A 20974-nucleotide genomic window follows, 5' to 3' on the forward strand; every position below is an offset into this window, starting at 1 on the left:
AGGAAATGGGAATCCTGTGCCAACCACCTAAGCGCCACATACGAACAACTCCGGTTCCTGCACAAATTCCGAACAGAACCACAATATGTATCCTGGATTAGTGCCATGCAGAAACAGGCCATTTGGTTATTGAGTTTCCACCAGTTCTTTTGATAAACAATCCGAATAATCCCTTTCCCCATATATCCAAATCCCTCTTGGAGGATCCTGTTGAATCCATACCCGTAATCCAATCAAATAGTGCATTCCAAATACTCACTACTTGTGTTTTTTTAATTAAAAAAAAGAAATAGTTACTCATACCTTGGACAACCAATGGGACTAAGCAAATGTTTTATATAGGTGAGCATAACTATTTCACTTTTATATTATGTGCTAGCTTTTTAAATCCTTTTTTAATCTCTTCTGTCACTTTCAACATTATGATGTAAAGGAAGACTAGGAAGTAAGTTGTAAAGAAGAAAATTTCCGATTGCTGCAGATTATCCAAAGAAATAACCAAAATTCTTAACACCAATTGGAACTTTCAGTAGTGAACTTTTCAACTCCTAAACCTTGACCAGCAATCTCTGGTATTTATTTAGGAGCATCTGAGTTTAAACAGATATAATGTTGTCCCTGTACTATTTCCATCTTGCAGTAGTGAGTGGTGCGTGTCAAAGTGACCAAGTCGTGAGATTAGACTAATGGGGTGGAATCAAGCAAAGTTTGAGCCCACAGTATCCTTTAATGTTTTACAATATTATTTGTGACATCAGAAACTCGAATGAGAGAAAATGATACAGCATGGAAAGAGACCCTTCAGTCCAACTTCAAACTAAACTAGTCCTATTTGGTCATATCCTTCAAAACCTGTCTGATTCATGTGCCTGTCCAATATCTTTTAAATGTTGTGACTGTACCCTACTACTTCCTCTCGCAGTTCATTCCACATATGAACCACCCTCTGTGTAAAGTAGTTGCCTCTCTGGTGTCTTTTTAAACCTTTCTCCTTTCACCTTAAAGTTATGCTGTCGAGTTTTGAACTCTCCAAGCCTAGGGAAAACACTTTTGCTATTCACCTTATCTATGCCTCTCATGATTTTACAAACCTCTATAAGGTCACCCTCGATCTCTTACGTTCCAGTGGAAAAGTTCCAGCTTATTCAGCCTCTCCTTATAACACAGACCTTCCACTCCCGGTAACATCTTTTAAATATTTTCTGCACCCTCTCCAATTTAATAATATTCTTCCTATAGCAGGGTGACCCAAACTGTACACAGTACTCCAAAAGTGGCCTCACCAATGTCTTGTAGAGCCACAGCATGATGTCCCAACTGCTATACTGAGCAATGAAGGCAAACATTTCAAATGCCTTATTTACCACAGTCTACCTGTAATGCAACTTGCAATGAGCTATGAACTTGAACCCCTTGATTTCTGTTCTACAATGCTACCCAGGACCCTAACATTAGTCCTACAAGTTCTGCCCTTTTTAGTCTTCTCAAAATGCAACATTGTACATTTGTCTAATTTAAACTCCATCTGCTACTCCTCCTCCCATTGGCCCAATTAATCAAGATCCCTTTGTAATCTTAGATAACCTTCCTCACTGACAACTGTGCCACCAATTTTGATGTCTGATTAGGAGATCAGCAACAAACCATTTTGATATAAAAAAAAAGTTATGGCTTTTTAAAAAAAAAATTCCCTAATAACCTTCCTCCCCCCCCCCCCCCCCCCCCCCCCCCACCCCCCACCCCCTAGTTACTGTTCCTCTGAAATTTCCTCCATTTAATTGAATTTATAATTTCCTGTTTCATATCCTCTTCATTGTTTGAATCCAATGCCAATCTCATTTGTATCTCCAAATCCCTGTGTAATGATTTACCATGCGTATTAATTATGAACAGAGAATGGAAATACTAACTGTTAAATGTCAGAGATTGATTACATGCATAGCCTTCCTTGCTTTAAAGATCCCACAGAACCATTTACTTGTTTTAACTCAACCATCACATTTGGTTAAAAATCCTTTTCAGCAGTTTTCAGTAATAGTTCTGGATGTTCCGTTAGTCCACTGATAAATTATGAACAACAGTATGTAGATTATTAATTTAAAATGACTTAAATTTATTTGGTGCCTTTTACAATCTCTAGACATCTGAAAAACTTTAAAGCTGTATTTCCAGTACATTACGTAAGAACTGTTGCACAGTGAATTCCTACAAATATCATTGTGATAATGACCAACCTGTTTTTATGATGATTGAATGATAAAAATTGGCCAGCACACCAGGCATAATTACCCTTTGAATTAGCAGCCTGGGGTCCTGCATTCTCATTAAAGGTTGGAAAAGCCCCAGTTTAACATCACAAATGGAAAATGGCATCTCCACCATAGAAATCCTTCATTGATACTATGCCAGAATGCCATAATATATTATTCTGCACAAACCTCGAGTGGGACTTAAATCCATTAGTTTCTTACTCGGGGAATGCTATTGACTGGGCCATGGTTGAACAAAAATGTTTCTTTGGCTCATTATTGAAAAAAAGGGAAAACAATCCCTCGTATTAACTTGAACATTATCATATGTTGAACCCTGATAAAACCTAAATGGTCTCTTTCATGGAATGATTAGGTACTGGGCCCTATTCTACCTTGTTATTTAAAACAAAAGTACCTGTAAGTTCTTAAGTTGGACAGTCGCAGTAATAATTCATAACAATAAAACTAATCTTAGTCTGAACTGAAGAATATTACCTGTAGTGGTATTGTTAAAATGAAGACTTGCATTTATATAGTGGCTTTCAATGGGATTAGGAGAGCCATATTATTTTAGAATCTTGCAGCCATTTTATATTCTTTTTGCTGTTTTCCTCCAAATAAGTGGGGTAATAACTTTTGTCTGTTGGAGTTGAATAAGTGAGGAAATGAACTTGCATCATCATTGTTATCAGTTATGATCTATTAGTTTGTAAAAAGTATACAGTTTCTATTAGCACTTCATATATCTCTATTAGTTTTCCACATTTTTAAACCATTTTCTGATGGCTGTTGCCATAAAATCCTCTATCTGGCATTTTGTCAGCATTGTACCAAGATCAGAGTCTTTTAAATGTTTGGTAAAACTAACATTGTGTAATTCCAGAAATGTTCAATATTCTATTTGCACAAGAAGGCTGAGGTTAATACAGTTTTATATGTTGAAATATGTGCAGGCATTGTTTCAGTCACTATACAGACAAAATGGAGAAAACAAAAAGAATTAAACCCACTCCAGACAGATGTTCCTACATGATCACACGTGTGCCTGTTTAAAGACTTGAGACATGTTCACTTGCAATCTGAAGAAAGCTAAACTGAACATAAATCAGCATTTTAATTTTTCAATTGCATTAGTGTCTACTAATGGGTGTATAATTTAGATTAAGTTAACAATGAGGCAACAGAAATGAAACTCTTTGAATATCAAAGTTGACAAAAATCAAATGTATCACACTATTGAGTAATTAATATAAATATGAGCTGAGCTGATTTTCTTTTCAGTGAAGTTCTGAAGGCATAGAGACAAGCCTTTCAGCCTGTAGATTCTATGGCAGCAATGTTATCATTCCCATTCACTTGCTGTATGTCAGGCATGCAGACTACTGTAAGGCTGAAACAGAGCTTCAGAGTCGATAGAGAGCAGGTCATGCTTGTTAGGCATTTATATTTGTTTCCCAGTGGATGTTGGTTTCTAGGTAGGGAAAGAGTCCAGATAAGAGAGAATCATAGAATCCCTATGAATCCAGAGAATCCAGATCCCTGGGAAAACAAGTCATTAGGTCCAACAAGCCCACACCAAGCCTCTGAAGAATATCCCACCCAGATCCATTTCTCTACCCTATTACTTCACATTTCCCCTGACTAATGCACCTAACCTACACATCTCTGAACACTGTGGGCAATTTAGCATGGCCAATTCCCCTAACCTGCACATCTTTGGACTGTGGGAGGAATCCAGAGCACCCAGAGAAAACCCATGCAGACATGGAGAGAATGTGCAAACTCCACACACAGTTGCCCAAGCTTGGAATCGAACCCGGGTCCCTGGCGCAGTGAGCCCTAAGTGTGAACCACGGAGCCACTGTACTACACTATAGATTTACATTAAAACCGTTGCAAATCTTAGTCTTTTGTTGGCTAATTCTCCATATGGATATCAATTGTATAAAATACTCTTGTAGCCCTGCAGGTTTTATTTCCTTCAAGTATTCATCCCATTTACTTTTGAAATAATTAATCATTTCCATCATCTTTTGAACAATTTCTTCACGTGTCCACCCCCATCCTCCATTCCTAGACCACTTACCCAGAACCTTAAATTATTGTCCCCTAATCCATGTACCATCAGATAATGAAAACATCTTTTCTTTGTCTATCTGATCTAAATCTGTTGTAACTTTTTGTACCTGTATCAAATCATCTTTGTTCCAGGGATAACACCTGGATTCATTAAATTAACCTTATGACAAACATCCCACTTCCCTGGAACCATTCTGGTAAGTCTTCCCTACATCCTTTCAAGGTCCCACAGAACTTGAGAGCTAAATATTTTTGAATCCGCCTGTTCAGAGATGTTATTATACATCTCTGGAGCAAGTAGGATTTTAACCAGGACTTCCTGGTCCATAGGTAGGAATGATACCAGTATGCTACATGAGCTTTAACTTGAGGACTAAGAAATATGGTATGTTGATTAGATGCACCTGCTTACACAACTTGCAGTCTTTTATTTTAAAGAACTATTGCTTACTGCACATGAGCAATTACAAAACAAAGTGTGATACAGGCCAAGTCTCTCAGAGAGCACTAGTAAAAACAAAATCAGAAAATAGTGATTAAATCAGGCACTATTTGGCTTGAAGATTGGCTTGCTCAAATGCTTGAAGATTGTTAAACCAGGAAATTTACAATACGTTCTATAGTTGTAGATATTGTAGTCTGCTCAACAAACAGGAATTTGCAAGTCTTGTAGACCATGGTTGAAATGTGCTGCCAGTTCAATTTGAAGAGCTTACCAGATGTATAATTCTAATGGGACCTTTCACATTCTTGTGTAACAATATTTATTACAAATGAAGGCTTAGTGCAAGAAAACAGACTTGCTTGATCCCATTGGATGTGTTAAATAATTTGAAAGCGAGAGTTTTCTCACATCTGTCCAAATGATCATGGACCAAAGAATTCATTGCTAACAGAAGAGAATTTCAGTGTAACTAAGGTGTCTGTCTTCCAGGCTCAAAGTCAAAACTGTTCAGAAATATTAAATATTAAAGTCGTATTACTGTGTCATAAACACATTGACAAAACATTAAAGTATTTTGTTTTAAATTTTATTTTGATTATGTTGTTTTAAGGAGCCTAGTGAATAGCATGATTAATAGGAGGTTGACAAGAACTTGAGCTTTGTGATTTGTGTTTTGTGTTTGAAAGAGTATGATTTTGTGGTCTTAAAATCCAGGTGTTTCTTTAGTATGTTCATACAACACAATGGATGATACCGAATGTATAGTTAATGCATGTTAAAGCAAGGATATTATGTTTATAGGATTAACAGTACTTATGTGTGAGAGCACTTTGATAGAGAACATGGGAGATTCTATTCATGTGCAAACATGCTTGACTTCCTTTCTTCAAAGAATTATGTTAGCTATGATATGTTAGCTATAAAGAATAATAGGCTTCCTCCTTCATTATCATGCTAAGTGGGGAAAATGACTGCTAGTTAAATTAAAATGAAAGTTTTTTCTGGCATAGAATCTTTTGCAGTGCTCGTATAGAATTGTTTAAACAGCATGGTGGTTTATTAATGTGCCCTATTGTATGGCTAAAGTCAATAGATTCTGCATAGTTATTGAGAAACACTGTGAATCTGTTAATATTAGATTTATTTTGATGAGTTGAGGGTTAATTCAGGTTAGTTACATCACATGCTGAACTAAATTATATTCTGAAGGAAGAGATGAGTATTAGAAGGGCTGGCAATCTGTTCTGAAAATTGTTGGTGTAAGGTGTGTTTAAAGATTCTAATCACCTAATTAAATCTCCACCATAATGTAAAATGATTTTAAACTATATTTCTTGTGAATAATTAATTTTTTAACGGCAGTGTCACTTGCCCATCCCTTATTTATTTTATATTGTTAAGATCTAAAATAACACTTTTATTTTGTAAGCTAGTAACAGCAAGCCATCACTCATGGAAGTAAGAATCGCTTGGAGCAGACCATCTACCTATATTGATATCTGATTTCCTTCCACAAAGGGTCTTAGTGTTTGAATTGAATTTTTATGGCCATCTGATTCTTTTGTCACTATGTAAATTTATTTCTCCATGAGAAGAATAAAGAATTTTGATGTTTGTCTTTTAATAGAAACTGAATATTGTATACTTGATATTAACATATTATTTGCCTTCACATTGATAACTTTTGTTGAATCATGGTATCATTTTGCTAAATGGGACAAACTTTGAACAGATCTAACAACTCAAGACTGGGCATCCATGAGGCTCTGTGGGCGATCAACAGCTGCAGAATTATACTCTCAACACAATCTACAACCACATAGCCTGGTATATCCCCCAATGTACCATTGTCATATCAAGCCAAGGAATCAGTCCTGGTTCATTGAAGCATGAAGAGGGCATGCAGGAGCAGGAACAGACATACCTAAAAATGTAGTGTTAGCCTGGTGAAGCCACCGAATGGGGGAACTTGCATGCCAATCGCATAAGCAGAGAATGATCAGATATAAGCTCTGCAGTCCTGCCACATCATGATGGACGATTAATCCACTCACTGGAGGCAGACACTGCACATTAGTGCTAAAGATAAGGCTGAAGCATTCACAACAACTTTCAACTAAAAGTACCAAATGAATAATTCATCTTGACCTCCTCCAGAGGTCCCCAGCGTTACACATGCCAATCCTCAGGGGATCTATCCTGGTTCATTGAAGGATGCAGGAGGGTATGCCAGGAACAGGCATACCTGAAATGTAGTGTCAGTCTGGTGAAGCTACAGAATGGGGCAACTTGGTCCAATTTGATTCACTGCATATGATATTAAGAAACGATTGGAGGCAATGCATGCTGGAAAGACTGTGGGCCCTGACAACACTCCAGCAAAAGTACTGAAGACTTGTGCTCTAGATCTTAGCATTGCCAAACAGTTCCAGTATAGCAACTATACTGGATTCTATCTGACAATGTGGAAAAGCGTAGGCTTGCCTTGTATCCAAAACGCAGGACAAATCCAATTTGGCCAATTGCTGCCCCATTAGTCAACTCTCAATCATCAGTACGTTGATGGAAGGTGACATTAACAGTGCTATCAAGCAGTATCTGCTCAGCAATAACCTGCTCCCAACACTTAGTTTGTTGTTTTGCTATGGTAATTCAGCTTCAAGCCTCATTGCAGCCTGGTTCAAACATACACAAAAGTACTGAACACCACAGCTGAAATAAGAATGACTGCCCCGACATCTTATTTGCATTTGATCAAGCCTGGCATTATGAAGACCTAGCAAAACTGAAGGCGTTTTTGGAGGTCAGTCACCTCAGTTCTAGGACGTTTCCTCAGGAGTCCCTTAGGGTAGTGTCCTAGACCAAACTATTTTGAGCTGCTTCATCAGTGACCTTCACTCTAACATAATGTTAGATTTAGGGATGTTCATTATGATTGTGCAATGTTCAGCACCATTTGCAGGACTTCAGACACTGTCCAAATGTAGCAAGATCTGGACTTTATCCAGGCCTGATAGGTGGCAAAAACAAATGTCACCCAAGTGCTGGGCAATGACCAAGAGACAATCTAATCACCACCCTTTGACATTCAGTGGCATTACCATCACTGAACCTCCCCACTATCAGCATGCTTGGGTTACCAATGACCAGAAACTGAACAGGACTTGCCATATCAACACAGTGGCTACAAGAGCATTTCAGAAACTAGAAATACTGATTTCCCAAAGCCAATCCACCATCTATAAGGCATAAGTGAGGAGTGTGAGGAAATACTTCCCCGCATGTTTGAGTGAGTGCAGCGCCAGCAACTCGCAAGCTTGATACCAGCCAGGGCAAAGAGCCCACATAATTGGCACCACATCCGCAAATATCCATTCTGTCCACCACCAAAGCTAAGTAGCAGTAGTATACTATTTACAAGATGTATTGCAGAAATTCACCAAAGGTCCTTAGCACCTTCTAACCTCACTATTACTACACCTCAAAAGCCAAAGGCAGCAGATACACGGGAGCACAACCCACTTGCAATTTCTGCCCTAAGCAACTCACCATCCTTACTTGGAAATATATTGTTGTTCCTTAAGTGTTGTTGGGTCAAAATCCTACAATACCTTCCCTAACATCATTGTGGGTCTACCTGCAGTACTTGTTCATCCAAGTAAGTTTGAGAGGTTGATCCCCCTCAATGACCTTTCCAGGCAGTGCATTCCAGACCCCCATCACAGTCTGGGTGAAAACAATGGATTCGAGATGTTAGGCTTACTGGTCTATAATTCTTCGGTTTCTCTCTACCTCCCTTTTTGAATACTGGACTAACATTTGCTACCCTGTAGTCTGGAGGGTCTCTTCCAGATTCTATAGAATCCTGGAAGATGACCACCAGTGCATCCACTATTTCTAGACCACTTCCTTAAGTACCTGGAATGTAGATTATCAGGCTCTGTGGAGTTATCTGCCTTCAATCCCCTCAACTTTCCCAGCATCATTTCTCTACTAATATTGATCTTCCTCAGTTTTTCCCTCTCACTAAATCTTGCATTCTTCAACATTTTTGGTATTTTTTTGTGAAGACAGAGCCAAAATATGTATCAGTTGCTCAGCCATTTCTTTGTCCCCTGTTATACATTGCCCCTGTTTTCTGTCTGAAAGAGACCTACATTTGTCTCCCTAATTTCTTCCTGCACCTTTAGAAACTCTTAGTGTCAGTCTTTATGTTCCCTGCAAGTTTACTTTTGTGTAATATTTTCTCCTCCTTAATCAATCTCTTGGTCCTTTGCTGAATTTTAAGCTGATTCCAATCCTCAGACCTATTGTTTTACTTCGCCAATCTGTATGCTGTTTCCTTGGATTGGATACAATCTCTAATTTCCTTAAATTCAGGTTGAGAGTGATTTTTAAAATCACTATCACGTTATGGTTGCTTATCCCCAAAGGGTTTCTCACAGCTAGATTGGTAATTATTCCCTTCTCGTTACACAGTACCCAGTCTAAGATGGTATGCTGTGTAATTGGTTTCTCCACATATTGGTCAAGAAAATAATCCCTTATACAAGAATTCCTCCTCCACGGCATTGTGGCTAATTTGATTTGCCCAATTTATGTGTAGATTAAAATCACCTATGATAACCAATATTCCGTTATCACATGCACCTCTAATTTCCTGTTCAATGCCATTCCCAACATCACCACTGCAGTTTGGGAGTCTGAAAGTTGTGTTTTCAGTATTTGCATATTAAAAAGGCAAATGGAATGTTTGCATTTATTACAAGAGGACTTGCCTACTACTTTTGTGTTCATATGTTTATGTAGGACTCTATTGAGGCCCTTCTGGAAATACATATAAGAGCATATCAATTGATGTTTCCCTTTTCTATTACTTTAATTATTCCTCAAAAAATTAAGTGACTTGTATGAAACATCTATGCATGTTTGTTCTTTGTAATCAGCTCAAATTTCTAAATAGTCCATTTGCCTTTAATAAATTGCTATTACTTTCCCACACCAGCTATCATACAAATAGGTCCATAGCTTGGTAGTCACTCTCGCGCTCTCGTTTGCTCTCGCGCTCTCGTTCGCCCTCTCTCGTGCACCGTTCTCCCCTCTCGTGCACCGTTCTCCCCTCTCGTGCACCGTTCTCCCCACAGACTTGCAACCTAAATGTTACAGTTGCATTCATTCAACTGAACAAATGTAATTGCTTTTAATTCCAGCGAAGCCTTTGATTTTAAGTTGGTTCATGAACTGGGCTGTTTTTAAAAATCATTTCATTGATCTTTTGTACTTCAGCCTGTAAAATTCCATTCAGTGATTTTCTGATTTGATTCTTCTTTTATAGGTGACTTAATTGACCTTAGTATGACGTGTGGACTCCTATATTGGATCCCAGTTCCCCACGGTTAAAAAGAGAACAAAGAAACCACTTACCTCTATAGACCTGATCTAATATTTCAAGCGAAAAAAATTTAGAAATGTTGAGTATTGTACCTTGATGAAACATGTTGGGATAAATACCAGGGAAAATATTATTATTGGATTTAGTCTTTTTTAGTTAAATATGATCTCATGGTCACAATTCTGTCCTATTTGGACATCTGTGATCATCGTGTCATCAGAATTCAGTTGATTAATTTGATTATTCCTGTAGTATAAGGTAGTACAGTACCATATTTCAGGAATGTCCAATTTTTCAAATGTGTGAGAAGATTGTGGAGAGAGATTTTTGGAACATATAGCTAGGTGGAAGTAATTTGCCTATGGGGATAAAATGAATATTTAAGACTATATTTGTTACAGAATTTGTTTATATTCTCTCAAAGAAATAGTGAAACCTAAAGTACTGAACAGAGATATTATACTGAACAGAAATTAAGAAATATTACAGCAGATATTGCAGAATATCTCAAATATTCTGTATTATTATTTGAGACTCATGGTTGTCTAAGGTAACTACCCAAAGTGACATAAAGGCTAGAAATAATTTATGATGAATGTGGGTGGTGGTATGCTAATCCCCCCCCCCATTATATCAAAAGTGACAAAATGAGGATGACAGTCAATCTTTGAATCTAGAAGATTTAGTTTTGACAACCTGAATATGGCTAATTTGACATTTGTTTTATGATTTAAAAGTGATACTAGGGTGTTTCGGAAGCTGGGATAAGGATTCCTCTAAAATCACTTCAATAGAAATAAATGTGGTACCTATCTTTATCTTCAATTAAGTAAACACATTCAAATTGAGCCACTTGGATAATATGCCATTTACTGTAACTTGTTGAAGAAAGTGGGATGTATTTGTGCTATGAAAGTCATAAAGCTCAAATATGCAATAGATCTTTGAGGTCTGAATTAGTTCCAGTAGACTGGAGGGAAATTAAGTGAGTCAGAAATTTAAGAACAGAGGAACAGCATGATTATAGACCTATTAATTTGAGGAATTTAAGAAAGATTCTGGAAAACATTTTAAACACCTGAGGTTTTACAGTTATCCAGAGAGGCTTGTTATTTTCAAAGAATTCTAATGTAGCTTGGAGACCTTGTTTAACTAACCTGGTTGACTACTTTAAAGAAGTGTCCAAATTCGTATGAGGCAACTGTCTAGTATCTTGATTTCTTGAAAGCTTTTGATGAAGTGTCATGTCTTTATTATGTCTTGGGTAAGATGATATTGTGTGGGACTGTCAGTTAGATATTAGCATTTTCCTGGATAGACTATGCATATTTTTCATAAAATTTGAGATGTTTGAGTCCATATTATCTATAGATGGGTATGAATTAATACTTATTTTGCAGTTAGAACTTAACAAACTTAATTTTTGGAAGGAATTATCAAGGAGTTGCTGTAAGATTTTTCTGAAGTTTTACATTTATAGAAATCTTGCAATGTTATGTCTGAACTGTTGACCTCAAAATAGTTTGTGCAGCTCTTCTATTTCCTTGTTTCCTCTTTCGTCTAAGGAAATATCTTCACTGGAGATATCATCCCGTCCTTGGCATACACCTCAGCAGATCTATCATTCGTGAGCATGTTGTCTTCCAAACCAGTCATAATGTTGTGAAATAACACTTGAAGCCACACTGGATCAGGGATGCATAAACTGCATCCATGGCTTCTTTGATTCATTTGAGCAATGAGGCAACTGGTTTAGTTTATTCTGCTTACCCAATTGTATACGCAGATGTGCTGCAGAGGATAGCCACTTTAAATTGGTGGTTATAGCTGGCACCTGTCACTTTCAACTGGCTTGTTGTGCCATCCAGTTTAATGGCAGGTTCTGACTGAGCATTTTTAGCTCTGATGAAATATCAATGATCAGCGTAAAGTTTTTGAGGGACCACTTTGTACCATATGCTATACATTGTTTTTAGTCAAACCTCATCCAGCCTTTTACTGCCCATTGGTGATCAGACCTTTTGAGTCATGTAATAGTCATTGGCTAAGGTATGAAATTTAAGATATTATAGAAGCATCTTTGTCCCATGTCCTTATGACTGGACCATGACAATGAAGCAATTCCTTCCACTACTAGTTGTCCTTGAAGTGGTCAGTCTTCTTTGATAGCCATGTTTTGATTGAAATGTATGCCAAGCATGAAGGGTATCTGATCTGTCTTTGCAAGCTGCATAAGCAACACCACAATATAAAGTTAGTAGTCATAACTTGTCTGCAAAATCATCAGGTATGTGTAGTGCATTGATATATGACAAAAGGCAGTACAATTCTGGAGAAGTTTTAAAGGTGCTCTTGGTGTTTAAAGCTTTTGTAATACAATAGACTTTCTTTTTTGTACTGAAAAAACATTTTTTTTACAAAATTACAAAACTAATATAAAATAGTGTAACCGCTTTACAATATAATAACAACTATATAAATAAAGGAAACAGGCTACTAATCTACTCTACAAACTACTAAAACACAAAAGAGGATATATAAAAAAGAAGAAAGCTCTAATATATAAATTAGAAGCTACAGTACAGTAAATAGCTAACAAAAAAAGAAAAAAAAAACTCGATGCACTCACATCGCAACTCCCCATCAGTGGGAACAATAGTGAGTAGACCCTTATTTATACGGGATTCTTCCTCCCAGGGGTCCCCGAACCGACAGACATCATCCTCGCGGTTAGACAAAGGCCCTAGATAATATGGCTGATACATCTACATCGATATAACTCAAGAAGTGCTGCCATGTTCTATAAAACGATTCAATTTTCTGGTGCACCATATTCGTAAGGGAATGCAGGGGAATATGTTCCATGACTATCCTATGCCAGTTCGAGAGTCCTGGGGGATTTTCTGGTATCCGACTCAATAATGCTTTTCCTCGCACAAAAAGAGAGGATCGTAAACAGTTTCTTCCCATGTACATCTAGAGAGGGAAAAGTTTGGAAAACCCAAAAGGAGAGACATCGAATCCAACCCAGTCTCTATTCCCAAGATCTTTGCCGAGGCATTCGCTACACTGTCCCAGTACCTGCGGATCTTGTTACCTGTCCACAAACAATGAGTGAGAGTACCGACTTCTATTTTGCACTTAGGATACATTGGGGACATTCTTATCTTATCTTTGCAAGCCGTTCTGGTGCCATGTGGGCCCTATGATGTGTCTTCAATTGAATAGCTTGAGTCCTATTACAAATAGAGCTCTTTCTAGCATTTTCCCAGATGTCCTCCCACATCTCTGAGGAGATTTCTGCCCCTAATTCTTGAGTCCAGGTTTTATATAGTCATTCCATGTCTTTTCACACATTATTACCTAGCAAGTGATAGAGAGTACTGACCAAGGGTGCACCCACTGGCCGAAGCACTTTCCTCTCCATATCCAATTTATAAGGATTAACCATCAGTGTGGTTTTTTTTTTGTACGAAATCTCGTTTTTGAAAATATCAGGTGCCCGAACTTCTGACGCAACTGTTTGAAGGTCATCTTGACCTTCCCATCAAATAAATCTCCCAAACAGAAGACTCCTCTGGACTCCCAAAGTTTAAAACCAGCCTCTATCAAACCTGGCTGAAATCCCAACATTCCCACTATAGGAGTGAGGAGGGAGATTTTTTGTAAAATCATCGCATCGTCTGTGTTTAGGACGATCGGGCTTTTACAATGATCCGTGACAGTTCTCATCTTGTCCATAAATAACAGGTTGATGAGGGGGTATTTTGCCTGGGAAGCCTCTATGTCTGACCAAATTGGGCCCCTCATGATCCACGATCAATCAGGCAAGGAGCTCAGTTGGTACTTCCTAAAGTCTGGGAAATCTAGGCCCCATCCACTTTCTTGTGAGAGCTGCAGTCTATGATGCCAAATAAAGGATCCGAGCCAGGCATAAAGCCTACGCAGCACTTGCCTTGACAATATCAAAGGAAGCATTCTCATGAGGTAAAATAGGCGAGGGAGAACATTCACCTTGACAAGAGCTATTCTTCCCACAAAGGATATTGGAAGATCTTCCCAGTGCCAAAGGTCCTGCCTTATTTTCTTTAACAACTGCACGTAGTTAGCTTTATATAGCTGATCGAAAGCCGGGCTGATAAAGATACCTAAGCACAGAAAACCTCCCTGTGACCACCGAAAGGGGAAATGAGTTCCATCCCCAAAGTTGGATATGCTGGTTAAGACCTCCCACCGGCATGGCTTCTGATTTCATGAAATTAATTTTGTACCAGGAAACACACCAAATAAGTTAACCACTTGTATTAAGCGGGGCATAGATGTCAATGGATCAGTTAAGAAAAGAAGGACATCACTCGCATAAAGAGTAATTTTATGCTTGCCTGATCCTACCTCTGGGGTTGTTATGCTGAAGTCCGCCCAAATGGCTTCCGCCAGCAGTTCAATCACTAGTGTGAATAATATTGGTGAGAGAGGGCACCCTTGGCGACAACCTCTGCCAACACTAAAACTATCTGATCTCATACCATTAGTAAGTACCACTGCTTTCGGGTCACTATATAGCACTTCGACCCATTTGGTGAAAACCTCTCCAAGGCCAAACTGTTCCATAATATAAAAAAGGTATGGCCATTCCACCTGATTGAATGAATGCTTTCTCTGCGTCTAGGGAAACAATCAAGCCTTGTCTTGCTCTTTGCTGGCATATTTGCACGATATTTAGAACTCTTCTAGTATTATTAGTAGACCTATGACCCTTAATAAACCCCATCTGGTCCTCTTTTATGATAAATGGCAATACCCTCTCCAGTCTTAATGCCAGCATTTTCAACAGGATTTTAAAGTCACATTCAATAAGGATGTAGGCCTGTACAAAGTACAGTCTTCTGGGGCTTTCACTTTCTTGAGAATGAGACAGATATTTGCTTCTCTCAAAGAGGACGGGAGACTACCCTGACTGAATGAATAGTTGTACATGTCCATAAGCAGTCCAGCCGGTTCATCTATAAACTCCTTATAGAACTCAGTTTGAAATCCACCTGGCCCGGGCGCTTTACTGCTCTGAGCAGCCTCACCACCTTCTGCACTTCCTGAGTTGTCAAAGGGGGCACTCAGAAAGGACACCTGCTCCAAGGTTACACCCGAGAGCTCCACGTTCTTAAAAAAGAACTCCATCATCTTCATTATATCCTCATGGTCCTCTGGTTGATGTTCAAAATAGAACTTTCTAAATGCTGCATTGATCTTTTTAGGATCACAGATCAAAGTGCCAGCTCTCTCTCTCTCATAGATGTAATAGACTGGAGCCACTGCTTTCTGGCAAGGTATGTTAAATACCTGCCCGGTTTATTGCCATACTCGAATAGTCTCTGTTTCACAAATAATATCTCCTTCTTTGCTGTTCGAGTAAGTGCAGCATTCAGAGTAGCCCTGAGGGCTGTAATCCGCTGCAATTTGGTTATGGATGGCATATCAACATACGCTGACTCAGCTGCCATCAGGCGAGCCTCGAGCAGACTTTGTTGCTCTCCCTTCTGTCGTTCCCGGGTCACAGAATATGAGATAATTAAGCCCTGCACATAAGCCTTGGCAGTCTCCCATATCATTGAAAGGTTGCTGGCCATACTTAAGTTAATATCCCAGAAAGCTTTAAATTCCTGCAAAAAGTATTCTATAAACTTACTATCTTTCAGTAGGAAAGGGTCTGTACGCCAGTGCCGGGAGTCCATCTTATCACCACCAGTCTTAACCTCCATATACACTGCCGCGTGGTCAGAAACAGCTATATTCACTATTTTGCAGGACAGTACTGAATTCAAAAAGATCGAAGGGACAAAAAATATATCAATTCTGGTATGGCACTTCTGTGGGTTAGAATAAAAAGTAAAATCTCTATCCTCCGGGTGAAGACATCTCCACACATCTACTAGTCCCAACTCCCTATTCAAATCCACCAACTGTCTAGATTGCAGAGATATACCTGCAGAGCCCCTAGACATCCTGTCCACCTCGAGGTCAATGATACAGTTGAAATCTCCACCTATAATTGTATGACGTGCCCCAAGGGCCATCAATCTGGAGAGTGCACCCGTTACGAATTTAAAAGAATGTGCCTGAGAGCAATATACATTCAGGATCCCGTACTCCTCACCATATATTAGAGCTTTAAGTATTATAAACCGCCCGGACTCATCCTTCACTTGGCTTAACATTTGAAACGGAAGATTCTTCCGGATGAGAATGGCCATTCCTCTACTTTTTCGAGTTAAAAGATGAGAAGAATACCTGGCCAAATTCTCCCTGTTGCAGTTTCAATGCTCCTTGTCATTTAGGTGCGTTTCCTGTAATAGGGCTACATTGACCGTCTCTCTTTTTTTTTAAGACATGATAGTATCTTTTTCCTTTTAATTGGTGAGTGATTTCCTTTAACATTCCAGGTGCACCATTTAAATGAATGCCTAGCCATGATCGTCCAAGAGAATCGGAGAACCCCCCCCCCCCCCCGCATGACGAAGAACCCCACTCATAGAGTACTGAGTAAAGACTGTAAACAATTCATGTAGATTTAAAAATACAGCCTTTAAAACTACTATATCAAAACTGCTAAAATAAAACTCTCTAAGAAGTACCAACATAAAACATAACTAAAAGGAGACTTCCTCCTTGTCCACAGGGGACAGACACTCCTACTATCCAATAATCCCACCATGACTCTTTCCCTCGCCTCAGGCAACACAAAGTAAGATAAGCAAATACCAATACTTATAAATAGGAAGTTAGAGGTGGGTACCCAACCCATCCCTTCCATACTACTACCCTAGGCATTCTTGGCAAAGCAGCAACATGAGGTAAAATATATAAAATTATAGTCCTGACATATATTAAAGAAAAAGTCAAAAAACACCCCTCCAACAACCCGGTAAACCAAACAAGTTACAAATAAAAATAAGAAAATGAAAGAAAAAAAAAGGGTGGAGGCGTGAAGAAGGGTAAAATAGAATAATTGTCCATATAATTCAGGCCATTCAGTCTATTTTAGAGCATCCAAAAATTCGTTTGGCCATCCAAAGTTAAGCACAGACCCTCCATGGCTGAAGTGCAGTGTTGCCAGATATCTCATGGAGTTCTGAATATTCAGATACCTCGGACGCTTCTTTACCTCGTCAAATGCCTTCCTCTTGCGGATCACGACCAGGGAGAAGTCCTGAAAGAGCATTATTCTTAATCCCTGGTACACCATAGCCTGGGGATCCTTCCTCAGTGCTCTGGAGGCCACCAGCAGCATTTGTTTATCTCTCTAGTGCTGGAGTTGCACTAGGACTGGGCAGGGCGCTGGTCTGATCCGGACCTGCACACTGATCCGGTGGGCCCGCTTGACCTGCACTCTGTCTACCTCAGACTCCAGCCTTAGCAGTTGTGGGAGCCATTGCTCCAGGAAGTTAACAAGCTTGTCTTCTTCCTCCTGTCCAGCAACCGGATATTCTTCTGATGACCTCGAATTTTCAAGGTCGTTTACCTGATCCTCCAAGGCCCATACTCGGCTCTCCAGGGCCTTGACCTGACTCATGGAAGATTCGGCTGCAGTCTTGGAGGCCGTGGCCTGTTGCACCGCCCTTTTGACACGCTGCCTGAGAGTCTGGATCTCCAGTTCATACTTTTGCAGCATGACTGAGATCGACCTCCACCTTACCCGGGTCTCCTCAATTGATGCTTCGATCCTCTCTCGGAGTTTTACAAACTTCGAGACCAAGCTCGCCTCTGCAGGTAAGTCCCTCGGGGTGGGGAGGGTGCCGCGGATGCATCTGTTGCTGCTGGGGTTGCTGTCATCTGAATCCCCCCATAATGGACTTTCAAACAAATATAAACAGGGCTGCCAGCACGTTCACTTTCTTGACATTAGTGAAGATATTCCAAAAGTTGTTGTTTTAGCTTTGGATGTTGATCCCTTCTTCCAAATCCAGAGACTTTAATGTACTTGGCCTTTAACTTGCCCTTTGAGTTCTGTCAAAGCCTTACCATTGAATCCTATGCTACACTATTAGAACAGTTTTCTGAAACTCGGATCACTTAAGTTTGAAGGCCTCTGTGCTTTCTCTGCTATGTTAACAGTTGGTAGAAATAATCCAGGCTTATGCAGCCACAAGATACATTTGGTCAATCAAACATGTGGGAGTTGACAAACTGAAGTGGAAATGGATCCTGTTTGGTTATGGCTCTCATTTTACGTATTGGACTTTCATATTTCAATTCAGTAGTGTTTATTTTACCTTTTATTACTGTTTTTAATTGCAGGATTAACAAAAAAGAAAACTTCAATGCATTTCTTTCTGGTTATGGATATAATTGGATATGCTTCATCAAAACAATAATTCAATCAGGAATTCTATGAAATATGTATAATGGATGAGAGAGCCAAAAATAGGGAGGGGAAGACAACTTTAATTTAAAATTAATCTATTACATTTGTTGTCTGTTTATATTTAATGCAGAGGCTTAATCAGGTTTGCTCTTTGGTTTTTGTCAATTATATGTCAATTATACTTTGACCAGAATATTGCAACAGTCTAATTGCATTTTATACCTGTACATGATAATGATGTAATTTTGACCTTTCATTTCATGATAGTCTAGGAGCATGTTATTTGAGTGTGCGTTAAGTTTGAAATGTTGATATCTTAGATTGCAAGTTGTTTACCATCTGGCAAGCAGAGAATGTTGTTATTAATAGGAGTAAGATTTAAGTAGACTTGTAAGGCTTCATTCCAATGCCAATGCTCTATGAATGAAAAATTGTTTGAGTAGATTAGTAGAACTTTTCATAAGTTTGCAAAATACAAAATTGTGCATAACCTGTGAGTTTAGATCAGGCAATTTGTAGCTTGGTTTTAGGTAAATTAGGGTAATAGTTCCTTTTATGGCAAACACCCTTCAATGTTGACATGCACTAAGTCTGGGAATCTCCATTGAGTGAGTTTAATATAAAGACACTAAGTAGTGGTTGCATAGCAGAAAAGGAATCTGGATCCTTTGGTGAAGCCATTTGAGGGACATTAAATGAAGTATTGGGAAAATTTATTTAAAATTAAGTGCTATACTTCGTATGAAGCTTTGGCATTTTGTGCTTGATCCCCATACATATTACACATATACAGGCCTTGGACAAAGTGGCAGGGTAAGCAATTCAAAATTATCCCATGTCTGAGATATGAAGATAGGTTTGAAGAGTTAGCTAATTTCATAAAAGATGCATGGATTTAGAGAAAATATGATTGAAGCTTTGAAAATCACGTAGCTATTTGGGATAGGGATTTGAGAACTTCATGTATATGAAACATTAGATCAGTGAATTTAAAATCAGCGGTGGGGGTGTCAACTGAAAATATGGATGTAGTCCAGAACATGTGTGGTACTCAACTTCTGCTTTTGAAAGCTTTATTATGTTTGAGAAATCTGATCAAGTTCATGTTGACCAAGTCTCTGAATCAGTGGGTCGGGGAAACCCAGGAGACCATATCTGTTTGGAATTCTAAAAAATACATTGATAAGGGACATCACAACGAACTTCTCAAAAGTTTAGACCTTGTGATCTAAGAAGTGAAATATGAAATGTGGATCATAAATTTTGAACTGGATGTAATAAGGAATGATTGACTGAAAAATTAGTAGGATATTGTTGGTATTTAGGTTGAAGAGCATTTGTCGGGATGAACTAGGGATCATCCATTTTAGACTGAGGGATTGGTGTTTATGGTTGGATGTTTAGAATTTTTGCTTCATTAGAACTGTACTGCAGGATTTAGAAACTGAGTAAAGAGGACTGAATCTTAGACATTTTGAAAATATCATAGAGGGTAAAGGGTATTTCTTCTAGGAAATCATAACAGGTTTATTGTGTTATGGGGAACATGGGTAAGTCAAACAAAAATGTTTGGTGAGAGTTCTTGACGATGAGGGAGAATAATGCCAAAAAAACTGAACAGTTGTGGCTATGTATAAAATTTGACATAACTGTGCTTTCAGTTTTTGTGTTAACTTTGTAATAAAAGATTTTTGTTCCACATAATTATTGTCCTCTGCAGTAGTTTAAAGAAACATGCAGATTCTCTGCAGTCCTTAAAGTTATTGACAGAAGAGTATAATTTATGAAGGATCTTCTATGGAAAAATTGCATCCTTTTGAAACTTGCTTAATTTGCCTTTAGTGGTCATAGAATGAGTTCTTCAGGTTTTCTTAGATGTTACTGTGTTTTCTCCTTTTTGCAGAGTTTATTGTCAGTTGGCCAGTGAGTTGCATTGTCAGTCAATGCAGTGGAGGGAGGGTGGGACTCATGACAATACTCATAACAGCAGCCTATTTTACAGCAAACACGTTTTATTTGCTCATCAAACAAAGACTATTTTAATGGTGCCCCAGAACAAACTGTCTACATACAGTAGTCTATTTTAAAAAGGTCTGCACAACATTCAACAGACAGAACTACAGCAAAGTTTGATTATAAAAGAAAGTGTTATTTTTCTATTAAAATGTAGCAACTGAAAGGAGCTACCAAATATTGTATGTAAAATCATTCCAATATTAACAAAGGTGTTATTGATGTGGGAATAAGCCAAATTCTTGCATTCTAACTAAATCTTGACATTTTACGTAGACCTTTTTGCCACTTCCAGTTCTTTAAAATTCAGCTTTATTGTCACGTATACGCAAATACAAGGATACAGAAGTGCAGTGAAAAGTTTACTATGTCACCATTCACGGGGCTATCTTAGTTTCAAGGTACCTGGGTACAAAATCTTAGGTAAAAAGTAG

General features: G+C 38.6%; 1 protein-coding gene across 2 annotated transcripts in view; it reads left to right on the plus strand.

Moving 5' to 3' along the window:
* The window catches only part of arid3a (AT-rich interaction domain 3A), a 109766-nt gene that overhangs the window by 17529 nt on the left and 71263 nt on the right, over positions 1–20974 (plus strand). The window lies entirely within an intron of this gene.

This window comes from Chiloscyllium plagiosum, unplaced genomic scaffold (genome assembly GCF_037043375.1).
Source record: "Chiloscyllium plagiosum isolate Xiang-an unplaced genomic scaffold, Cpla_swu_hap1 HiC_scaffold_28, whole genome shotgun sequence".
NCBI classification, from domain to species: Eukaryota; Metazoa; Chordata; class Chondrichthyes; order Orectolobiformes; family Hemiscylliidae; genus Chiloscyllium; species Chiloscyllium plagiosum.